The following is a 12,511-nucleotide window of genomic DNA, read 5'->3' on the forward strand; positions in this document are numbered from 1 at the left end:
ATTTGCAGGCAAGGTGTTAAGGATAAGATTCATCTCGCCTAGCTTCAGTGTCTAGAAGGTAGACAACATGACTTCCTCCATAGTTCCACTTCCAGATGGAAATAATTTAATCTATTTTGGACCTTTATCGTAGGATGCTTTCATTCTCCCTGTTAAGGTGCTTGTGCTTTGTAGACAAAGAGGTGTTGTGCTTGGCTCTCCAACATCTCTTTCCAACCAAGATACTGCACAGCTTGAGGACACATCCCTTTCCCAGGTTTATGACCTCACTGATACATAGTGGACAATCTATGCTACACATATCTATGAGGACGATAAATCATAACTTGATACTATCTAGATATCACAAGCACCACTAACTAGCAGTGTGAGCTTTCTCCCGGAGCTACACAGTCCCACAGTAGCTTTTTATTATTTTGTTGGGACTGAGGACACTGTGTACTTGGGAATTGCCCTAGGTGGAAAGACTTCACACCCATAGATGTGCTCAAAACTAGACTTGGCTCAGTAGAAATGCAACATAAAAATCATTAAAAGCATCTAAATAAAAGTAAATAAACCACAGAGGGGCATAAATAGTAGTGCTGAAAACATTATCAGACTTTTAATTTTAGCTCAAGAAAACTGTTGAGAAAACAGTTTATCAGGAAGCCACGATTTCCTTTGCTTTATCTTCACCACTTTTGCATGCGCAACTGTTTTCTTAGACATTCACTTTGGTCCAAGTCCCGTTATAATTACTTTTCACAGTAATCAGCATTTCTCACTGACAGGAGGCCAGTCTGCAGCACTGTGGTTTTCCATTTAGAGGTCAGCTCAGAGGTCTGTGCATTCATAGAGCTGTTTTCAGATGGATTCCTCCACAGGGTGAAAGGAGAAGCAAGGACTCTGTGGGTCCACTGCAGGTAGGAAGGACCATTCCCCCTCCTCACCCTCATGTAGAAAGCAGAGTTTGTAAAGGTTGTCTTAAGCTGTATCTGTATGACTAAAGAATTGCAATTAATGCTAAATAAAACAGGTCTGAGGCTAAATGACATGACTTGGTCAAATCCATAACACACAGCACTTTGTCCTGGGTTTCTTCTGGACCATATTATGCTGCCAGTGGGGTCCTTAAAACATAATAGTCACCCTTTGTGTGTTCTTCTGTAGTTCCATGTGTTTGAAATTGTGAGGGTTGTGTTGCTGCCCATCCAGGTGGTGTTTTCATAGCATGAAAACTTTGGTAAGAATGGTTTGCATCAGGTAATGGCATGTGAGTATGTAAGTGTACAAATCCATTTGGGATAGCACTGAAATACTAGGCAATGTGGAGTGAGACAGAAAGTTTTCAGTCTTACTTGTACTGTCTCTTCGGAATGGCCACGGGCACATGCCATCTCCTGGTGGGGACTGGGACATGTCTGATGGGATGCCAACATGCAATGAAACAGCATGGATAGTGGGGAACCACTAGTCTAATCTGAGCCTGAGCCCCAGCCCTGCTTCATTTGCTAACATAGACGTATCTGCAAAAGTAAGATTGTTGTTAAATGCAAGCTAAGGCCATTTTTCACCCAGAAAAGAGATGACCCAGCACCCCAACTGACACGTTCAGATGGATACTGACTCCTCAGAAAGAGTTTGCACCCCTATTTCCAGTGAAACAGTTGTGCAGGAAATAACGGGAAAAAAGGTGGCTGTTGGAAGAAGAAGTTCATTTTATCTGATGAGAAAATTACATACATAGAACTTTACACTGTTTCCTTGCAGTGAGGCGAATTTAGCAAAATCTTCACACAGTATATCTGAAAACTGATTAAAATCCCAAACCTTTAACCCTTTAACTGAAACCTTTTCCACTTACACGGGAATGAAACAGAATAAACTCCACATTTCCACACTCACATATTACTGTAGACATAAAAATATTCCTGTGGGATCACACAGTCAGAAATCACCTACTCAAGGGGATATGAATGATGACTTCAATAGAAGATGGACATAAATTTTAATTAGTTGGTTATTTGATCTTGTGTTGTTAGTGATGGAGGATCTCAGAAGGGAATTAAGTATGCTTAAGACTGAAATTGCTTAGAACCAAAACACACTGCAAGGTAAGTTGGATGCCCACTAAATTAAAAGAAAATTTGAACCAATTAGAGATAAAATAAAATAAAAATGGCAATTACATTTAACCAATCAAAAAATGCAACTGAGATCAAACCAGCTATGGGGGTAACTAAATTTATCCTTTACTTAATCAGACCTGCTAAATATTTTCAAGCAAATTGAAGAAAAAGCTTTAAAATTCCTGGGAACTTTTTCTTCTGGAAGATACAATTTAGGAATAGAGAAACCAGGCCCTTTTTTTTTTGTTGTTGTTTGTTTCATTTTTTTGTTTCTTTAATGTGGTTTTCATTTCATTTCTTCTTTTATTTATATATCCTAAGCAAAGCATCTCCTGCATCATTTATATACTTTCTTGTTCTCTCTAGTATCCAAGTCTTTTCACCTACTAGGTACTACCTTATATCAGGAATACCTCTAAAGTTGTCACAGCTTCAAAAAAATAGGAAAGCAAATTATTTATTCTTTTATAGTTTTGCAATCGATAAAATTGTGCATGTGCAGCTTAACATGAGGCTGGGCACATAGGACTGCAGCCTACTTTGGAAAGTGAAGCAGGATCATGAGAAATGCATGTGCTCCAGCCAGCAATCGCCCATGCTGGGAAACTCCTGGCTCGGCACGTGGCACAGTTTTGACTTGTGCCAGGTGTCTCATTTTTCCCTGACAAGGTCTGGGCACAGTTCAGGGGTTGGTGTAGATCGGGTACCACTGCCAATAAGCAGCAGTGGATGCAGCTACTCTTCTAGGGGACAGAGAAAATTAAGCTGCATGGGTTTGAGCCATGCCAGACTATGCCAGCTGGCCTCCAGGCCAAAGAAAACTCCCATTTATTTGCTACTGTATATCCAGCTTCTACACACAAGTATTCAGACTGTGTTAGCAGTGTGTAATGAAATCAATCAGTCCTGCCTATCACTGGCATCCATTTTCCTGTTATTCTTAATTTTCAGCATTAGAAAGTTACTACCATGATCGCATATGACCTTCTTATTCTGCAGAATGTTTGTCTGAAACTGTCTGCATGATCTAAGTCACATTCTTATTTCATTTCTCCCTTCAAATCCTCCTGTAAATATAATTTCAAGTACAGCAACTAAAAGGACCAGTCCTCTTTTCTAATAAATATCAACAGATCCAGATGCAAAAACATGAACATCATAAAAAGATTCTTGTTAACTCTGAGTACCTAACACCTTTTCCTTTCACCAAAACTTCAACAGTATAGTATCAATTTACGTCCTGATCCTACATGTCTACAAGCTTAAATACATGATATCTCATACTTGAATTATTTTTTCCCTCTGTTTTCATTACTAGAATTCACTAATAATCTCAGTGCTCCACTGCCTGAGGAGGGAAGGAAGACCTGACCTCTCTTCACTAGGGGAAAAGTAAACCATCATTTAATTGCATGTTATATTATATATGTTGTTGTTCTCTTTATGTTCAAAGTAAATCAAGTTTCTAATATTCGCAGAACCGAAGTTCTCTGGGCACTTGGTTTAAAACAAAGTGAAGAAATTATGATGTTGTTGGCCCTATACGTATTTCTGCACATACAAAAGTGTATGTACACTAGTACATTATGTACATTATATATGTATATGTACATTAGTGATAATAATATGAAGGAAATGCAGTAAAGGAGCAGGAAAATCAAATGCCTTGCCATGCTTTGTATTTCAAAATAGCTGTAAACTCACAATTATAATTTGGTAAGCACAATGTGAGTTCCTGGCAAAATAAAAGATCACCTCTTAACGCACACAAAAAGAATCTGAATATATGGACAGAATAATAAAAAAAAAAGTGATTAATGAATCAATAGATAATCCTGAATTTATATAAGGGTTTTATACAAGCAAACTGTGGTAGATGAATTAGAGAGAAATTTTTAGTCAAACTACTTCATTCATGGATGATTGGATTTTTAAAGATCCTAAAGTTCTTTATAAATTAAAAACTTAAAGAAGAACCTCCTATGGGTACCTATACATGGACTGAAAACAAGTGGGCAAATAGGTTCTTTGTATGTAATACAGATGTGAGAATTTGAGGGATTATTGGCCAAAGAACTGTTAACAACTTTAATCAAAGTTGCTGTGACAGCCCTAAATTTAAAAAATAAGTGCAAGCAAATGCATGTACACAGCTGTATTTAAGCCTAATGTTGAGGAATGGAGCTCTGAGGATTTGTGCAGAGTAGTTAGGACGCAGGTCGTTAAGGTCTTATCTAAAAGATAATCTCCCTACAAATTGATGGAAGCCCATTGCTCTGGTCACCCAGAACAGGACAAAGCATTGAAGAACGTGCTTCAGGAGTAATCCTCTACTGGCAGGGGAAGAGATTAAATGGCCCAGTAGCTTTTTCCATCTTTAGTTGTTATGATTGCACTGTAATCCGACTAGTGCCACTTGCCTGAAGAGGGGAAGAAGACCTCAACCTTGGGGGTAGGGAAGGACACAATATTTCATTGTGTAACAATATTTCAGATGCAATTCTTCCTGGAGAGCTCCGCTCAGATTAGTGTTGTTGGGAAAGGTTTATCATTTGCATTCCCATTTCTGCAGTCAACCCAAGTAATATGATTGTGGCATTAAACTTATCCTACAAAAGGTATTTGTTTAAGACATTTTTTTTCCATTATTACTCACACAATGAATGTATGCACTAAGTTTCTAGAAGTCTGCACCAAAAACAACTTTTAAGCCCAGAATCACATTTCCTTCTCCATCGGCCTTAATTCCTCTATTGAAACTTTTTGCTGACTAGCTGAAAGGGGCCGTTCACTCGCTTTGCAAAACCCAATATGCGATTTATTCCCACATTTCAAAGGAAGAATGGGAAGCTTTTAAATCTCTACAAAGGAACCGAGAAATACTGATCAAGCCCATCTGACAAGGGGACAGATGTAGGGTGATGAGTGAATTCTGTAAGACGCTTTAAAATTTGGATCAGTGAAGACAAGTGCCTTCCAGGAGTAGCAATTTGATTCTCCCTGGCACAGCTTATTTGGCTGAGTAGAAATGCAGCAGTTCCTCTTTCAGTCTTCAAGAAGCATAAACTCCATCTCAACAAGGTGGACATGTTGTGGTCATCAAGTGCACTGCAAAACGAGGTCATCTGCATTGTGACTTATTAGAGCCTCTAATTCAAAAAGCCTGAACAACAAATGTATTTGAAACCCTTTCTTACCCAGGAATACTCCTCTTGCTCTTCCCAGTTCTGGAACTCTGTATCAACTTTATCTATGTGTTACTCTTCTTGCCCCAAACTTTCTTAGGTTCTCTCCACTGTTGTACTACGCACTATATTTTTAACAATAATTTCTCAGACATACCCCTCTCAGCTTTTCACCACACCATGTGGTACTTCTAGCCACACAGCAACAGCATCTATCATGCTTTTAGCTCCCTGCAGAGCTGTATTTTGGTTCTTGTGCTATAACTGAAGGATCTGACTTGTTACTGTTTTGACAATGAATTTTACACAAAATTTCCTATGAGATTCATCCCATTAAAAGTGGGCAGGTTGCCATGACCTGCTGGGTCTATATCAAAGCTGGTACCTCCCTGAGCATTTCTTGTCCTTTTCTGACTTCATAAAAGGTCTTATAGGACTAGGAATATGCCCACAAAAGACAGAATAAAGATTTTGGACCCCGTAGGAAAATGTGAGACCCAGCTCTGCTTACATCTTAAGTCCACTTCATCATTGTAGTTGCACTATGAAAATAGCCATTCTTATGGGCAAAACGGATGTAAAGAGTCAATTTAGGAGTCAGCAGTACTCTACCGTAAGAATAGTCAGGTTTTTATTCAGTTGCAAACCACTGGGGGGTTTAAGGACACAAACAGCAAGATACAAATGAGTTTGGTAGTTATTTGTACCCAGCAGAGATGCTCCCTGTGAGAGGAAATAAAAATCTAGCTGACGAATTTGTTTTTTGCCTTCTGGCTGATGGCAGTTACTATGTTTTCAGCAAACAGAACTTACAGAGGTTTTCTCTGAGTGTCAAAAATGTCTGTTCCAACATTTCCACTACAAAAAAAAAAAGCTGGGAAGATATGTTACCTTGATTTTTAGGGAAATACAGGTAATCATTGCAACAAGATTTCTGAAGAGGGTTTCTGTATATACTTTAGAACTGAGGATTTCTGTGGTCATTTTCATGCATAATACATTTTACTGTATTTGACTTTTCAACAAATGAGTCAACAATTTTAAAATGTCATAGCTCTCCACTGGAAGCAGTGCAAATAACACATCCTCACCAGCTTCCCTTTGCACAAAAATGTACCTCACACTAAACTGCCCCTGCTATCTTAAAAATAAAGGCTCTCCTTTGCCCCACATCTTTCTTATTATTTCAGATATTATACTGCATTTGTGGTGAGGACTTGCAGTATTTGCAAGGTAGTGTAAACTGTACTTCCTCCATTAACTGGTATCTGTGCCTGAGAAAGGAATATAGTGACTGATGGAGCTCATCTAACAACATGGGAAGAGTCCTGCCATGTCAGGCCTGCCTTGCATGAAGCTGCCTCATCCTCCAAGGAGCCCAGCGTGTTTTGATGTACAACTGTAATGCAAAATGTGTAGAGTCCTGAGGAATCTTTTCATTTGTCCTATTTGGCCAAAGCAACTTGAAACAAAATAGGTATCCTAACCCTTGAAACAGGAGAAATTTAAGGAGTTATTTCTGTAAATGGAAAATACTTCTGGAAAAGCAGCTATAAACATGAAAGGAAGAGGTAGCTCTTTTAGTTTGTTTTGTTTGTTTACCTTCCTCCAAGTGTGCTAAAGGGGGGGAAAAAAAGATAGGCAGACAGAAAGATGCAGACGGAGATACAGAATGTACCCATTAAGTATCTGCAAGGAATGCTTTATCAGCTTGCTCGTCAGTTGCCGAGTTGTGCATTTGAGGGCATTAGATTCCCAAGAGCGGGGATCTATAGAGGATTCCTACCTTTGGAAAAGAACAAAAACACAGAATAAAAGCCTTAATCTTATAACCCCCAATCTAGCCAACTAAATCCCCAATTAGCAATTCAAACAGATTAATATAGTCCTTCCCTCCATTAAGCATACCGACATCATGTGGTTGTGTATTTTAAAGTTACATTTTTCTTGTGTGAAGCTCTCTTTCTCACCAAAATTGACAATTCCTTTCAGACCATCCTACTTTCCCATCAACTGGGAATGGACTCTTTTTCTTTTTTCCTTTCTTTTTCATCTTTTTTCTTTTTTTCTCTTTTCTTTTTTTTTTTTCTTTTTCCTTTTAAGTGCAGTCAGTCTTGTTGATGCACTCTGGCAGAATTTCTTAAATTAATGCTCTCCTTTATTGTACACGTCTCCAAATGTCTGTTCACCTTGTCATTTCTATACTGTGGGCTGTTTGTAGGGTTCCCACTGATAGCAATGCAAAGAGTGGAACAGCACACTTCTCCTGCTTAATGGAGCACTCATTCTTATTGCAACTGCTAAAGCCTCCCTGAGCAAGGCAAGTTAGACCTTTCTCAGATCTCAGACTGTAAAACAGCCAGTGGCAAACGCCTTCAGACATACCAAGACCACGTTTCTAGGAAGTATGAATTGCCTGCAAGTCCTAGCGACCACTAGAGGTGGCCAGCAGTCTGTTGACTGACCCTATAACTACTTCTCACATTTTTGCAACCCCATTGGGCAAGGTGTAGCAGAGGACCACGTATGTCCCTGGTCCTCTCCATCACCCACTCTATTGTATGTAAAATAATAAGGAAAATGTTTTGACACCTCTGCCCTCCCCTGCCACCAGTTTCATCCCTCTCATACAATTTTCCTTTTTAAGTAAAGGTAAGTAAAAGCTGGTCATTTTTTCCACATATTTTCTTAAGCAGATAATTTTAAAATCTCTTCCTTTTCCAACAGCGGCAGTAGATTCTGAGCAGAGAGGCTTTGGGATGAAAGTTAGTCTGGAAACAGAGCATGTCTGTGGCCTCCCATAACCACCAGCTGCATTAGGCAATTGTGTTTAGAAGCACTGAGGCTCTTGACCATGCTATACTAGCTTTCCTTGCACACAGGGGCAATAATCCTCAGTGAGTGTGAAGATGCACAGAATTTTTTGTCTCGTTCCATGTATCTCTGCTCTGCTTCAGACAGGTGACTCAAAAGAAGACTACTTGGTAAAAGTAAACCTGAAAGGTTTAGAACTTACAAAAATACACTTGGTGCTAATGTTTCTTTTGCATCTGGTTCTGCACTCCAGTGGAAAAAAGTCAATGCAATATGGCTTTGTAGATAAATGAGCTCATATTTTCTCAGTTGTTATCTTTGTGTCTTTGGAAATTAATCGTGATACTTGAAAGAAAGTTTAATAAAAGGAACGCAGGCATGAGTATGTGAAGATTATTATAATGATCAGCATTCTACATATATACTCCCATTCTGCATATGCCCAATCACCAGCAGCATTTCATAAATACCTTGCTATGCTATCTACCATTTTACATATGCAGGTGTGCTTACACCGTATATAGGCAATAACAGGACCCAGTCTGACTTGTGGAGCACAACAGGAATAACGAATACACGGGTGCTTTACTTGGCTACCAGGTGAAGCAAAGCTTCCCTAAACATTTTTGATCAAAGGCCTTTTCCATCAAACAAACATTTTGTCTGTATTTTTAAAAGTTTAACTTGACTTTTCTATATTTTAAGTTTGCTTTAGTTTGGGTTGGGTTTTTTTTTGGTTGGCTGGTTTTGTTGTTTTGTTGTGGTTTTTTTGTTTGTTCTTTTTCTGTTTTGTTTTTGTTTTTCTTTTCACATGGTGTTTAAAAATCTAACAGTCAAAAAGAGCAGTTCTGCTTTAGAAAAATAATAAATATTTTTTGAAAAAGTATCAATTTTAATAGTTCTTGTCTTAAGCTTTAAATGATTCATAAAATAAAGAAATCTCATTCTGAACTTGCTTTGGAGTTTTGCTATCACATATCAGAATCCTCATATTTTATATTTTGGTTTGTGTGTCAGAGTCACTGGTGACCTTCTAAAAGCTTACCCTATTGGAATCAGGATTTTGCTCAAAAATATCCTTTTTCTCTTTCTATAAAGGTCTTTGGCCCTTAAAATTCAAAGAATATGGTGGGAAACATGATCAGAATGTAACTTGAGCACTTTGAAACTATGCAGCAATTAAAATTACCTGAATGGATGCTAGCTATGTTTAAATCTTAGCATTTATTGGTAGCTTCGCAGATTCTCAGCATTTTACATTGACCATAATGAAGTTTCAAATGCAAGCCTTACTAAAAATGGGTTGTATTGCTATAACAGTAACAGATGGATATGCATAAAGATGTGGTGTTCAGGGAGAGTCTCTGCCCTTCTTGCTGTCCAGAAGACCAATTGGTGAACAAAACAGATGGAAGAGGACAATACAGAATAAGCAGGCATAAGGACTTCATGTCTGATGAAATCCCTGTCTCCACAGCTCCTGGCCAGTCTGGTTCACCCACACTCCCTCCCTTCTGAAGGATGGATCAGCCCTCCACAAACACGCACACACAGGGCAAACACACGAGTTTGCAGTCTCATCTGTACAGGAAGTGTGGGACACACTGAGAGCAACGTTGGGTAGCAGGTATCACCCAGGGTAGATGGGCCCATGCTGGCCCTGAGGGCATGGGCTGGGGGAGAGGGGAACTGACTGGGGATTTCCAGCACTGAGCTGGAGAATACAGAGGAGAAGCAGGAAACTCTGGCTGAGCCAAGCTCTGTGGCATGACTCCCAGAAAAGGAGTCAATATCACAGGGATCTGGAGGCATCAGAGGTGGTTTTCAACAGCTGTCTTTAGCAGCTGGATCTAACTACTTTGCTGACTGTGAGACTGCACAGTAGCAACAATAGGAGAAAATTGTCTCCTGTCTATCCCAGACCCATGTGGGTTGGCCGGGGGTAATTGCAGACAGTCAGAGTAACTGGGCAGAGAGGCTGATTTTTAAACGGAAGCTAAACGCTTGCACAGAAGTCAAGCTCACAGACTAAGCTCGCTGTGGGCAGAGAGCTACAAGCTCTACTGATACAGCCCATGAGTCATGGGCAACATTTTCACCAACAGCAGAACATTAGTTTTTTAATGACTCCATTAATAGGCTCTCTGCAAGATCAGGCACACACTTCTTCTTGCTCAGCCTATTTGCTCTTTGCACGAGGATTCTTCTTACGCCCAGTGAGCTTTTAATTTGCAGTCAAGTTAAAACCTGATCTGGTTCCTTCCACTGTCAAAAAATAGCAATGTCCTCTGAATTCCTTGTTGCACAGAAGAGCCAAACCTCACCCATATGCTGGCAGGTTGCTCATTTTTGACAGCTAGTGGCTTGCAGCAAGCATGCTTTTCTACTTTGAGGAGCCAGCTTAGGCCCGATCCTGCAAACATCTAATACTAGACAAAGTCCATACTCAACAGGCATAATTCATTGCAGGAAACACTACACCTATTTGTGTTTTGCAAACCTTTTTTGCTCAGATACTGGTAAGGAGTCTCAGGTATTATTTAAGAATGCCTTTGAGGTCGTTTCATTCTCCTTTAGGTGTAATGCTGTATACAGATTTGCTTACCAAGGTTTAAGTTCTTTCTTCCTGAGATGTTTGTATTCTTCCAATGCCACTTTTACAGTACAATCCACCATAACCTTCTTTATGAACACATTTTAATAAGACTATATAAAGACTTCAGCTGCAGATACCAAAAGTAACAAAGGTAACAGTCAGCAACATACACTTTGCAATTTAATGAGAAAGTATTTTAATGAATTAATGCATCAAGGGGAAAAGAGTGCTCTTAATCCTATCATAATGTCTCTAACTATATCTTTAAAGCCCACAGATTAATGTTTCAAGAGGCTCACATGCACAAAAGGGGGAAAAGCTACCAACATCTATCAAAAGGTGAAACGCACTGAAGCTAATAAAAGAGCAAAATAACAATTAAATGATACAGGTTTTGATTCTCAGAGAAGCAAGGAGCGGGATCAGCAGAATTGCTACCTTGGACTTCCAAAGAGCAGACTTTGGCCTGTTTAGGAGACTGGTTGACAGAGTCCCTTAGGATGCAGACCTGAAGAGCAAAAGAGGCCAGGAAGCCTGGACATTCTTCCAGAAGCAAATCTTAAAGGCACAAGAGCTGGTGGAGAAGAAAACTGGCCTGGCTGAACGGGGAACTTTGGCTGGAACACAGAAAACAAAGGAGGGTTTATGGCCTTTGGAAGAAGGAGCGGGCAACTCAGGAGGACTTACAAGTATGTCATGAGGTTATTATGCAGGGAGAAAATTAGAAGGGCCAAAGCCAAAATAGAGAGTGAGCTGGCTACTGCTATAAAAGACAATAAAAAAATGTTTCTATAAATATATTAGCAACAAGACGCATGCTAAAGAGAATATCCATCCTTTCTTGGATGTGAGAAAGGATGTGGAAAAGGCTGAAGTACTTAATGCCTTCTTTGACTGTGTCTTTAACAGTAAGACCAGTTCTCTGGCTACTCAGCCCCCTGATCTGGGAGACAGGGATGGGAAGCAGAATGAGGCCCTCATAATCCAAGAAGAAATAGTCAGTGACCTGCTACACCACTTGGATGCACACAGTGCTATGGGGCCAGATGGGATCCACCTGAAGGTACTACGGGAGCTGATGGAAGTGGTCACTGAGACATTTTCAGTCATTTATCAGCAGCCGTGGCTCACCAAGGAAGTCTTGGTTGACTGGAGGTTAGCAGATGTGATGCCCAGCTATCTACAAGAAGGGTCAGAGGGAGGATCTGAGGAACTACAGGTCTGTCATTCTGATCTTGATGCTAAGGAAGATTATGGAGCTAATCATTTTGAGTACCATCACACAGCATGTACTGAACAACCAGGTGATCAGGCCCAGTCAGCATGGGCTTATGAAAGGCAGGTCCTACTTGACTAACCTGATCTCCTTCTATGACAAGGTGACCTGCTTAGTGGATGAAGGGAAGTCTGTGGATGTTGTCTACCTAGACTTTAGTAGAGCCTTTGACACCATTGCCCACAGCATTCTCCTGTGGAGAAACTGGCTGCTCATGGCTTGAGCAAGTCTACTGTTTGCTGGGTTAAAAGTTGGCTGGACGGCTAATTTTGAAGAGCGGTGGTGAATGGAGTTAAATCCAGTTGGTGGCTGGTCGCAAGTGGTGTTCCCCAGGGCTCAGTACTGGGGCCAGTTCTGTTTAATACTTTTATCAATAATCTGGACAAGGGGATCAAGTGCACCCTCAGTAAGTTTGCAGACAACACCAAGTTGGGTGGCAGTGTTGATCTGCTCAGAGACAGGAAGGCTCTGCAGACAGATCTGAACAGGCTGGATTGATGGGATGAGGATGGTTTAACAAGGCCAAGTG

The 12,511-nt window shown here is 40.1% G+C and overlaps 1 long non-coding RNA gene across 1 annotated transcript; it reads right to left on the reverse strand.

The window, feature by feature from the left end:
• Positions 1-576: 576 nt before the first annotated feature.
• On the reverse strand, positions 577-11,292 carry LOC130603039 (uncharacterized). Its single transcript, XR_008973052.1, has 2 exons — positions 11,145-11,292; positions 577-985 (listed from the first exon to the last, which is right to left on the reverse strand). It is a non-coding gene; the product is annotated as an uncharacterized LOC130603039 (long non-coding RNA).
• Positions 11,293-12,511: the final 1,219 nt, after the last annotated feature.

Source organism: Pezoporus wallicus, unplaced genomic scaffold (assembly GCF_028554395.1).
Source record: "Pezoporus wallicus isolate ANWC-B61680 ecotype Strahan unplaced genomic scaffold, APGP_CSIRO_Pwel_v1 contig_3847, whole genome shotgun sequence".
Taxonomy (NCBI): Eukaryota; Metazoa; Chordata; class Aves; order Psittaciformes; family Psittacidae; genus Pezoporus; species Pezoporus wallicus.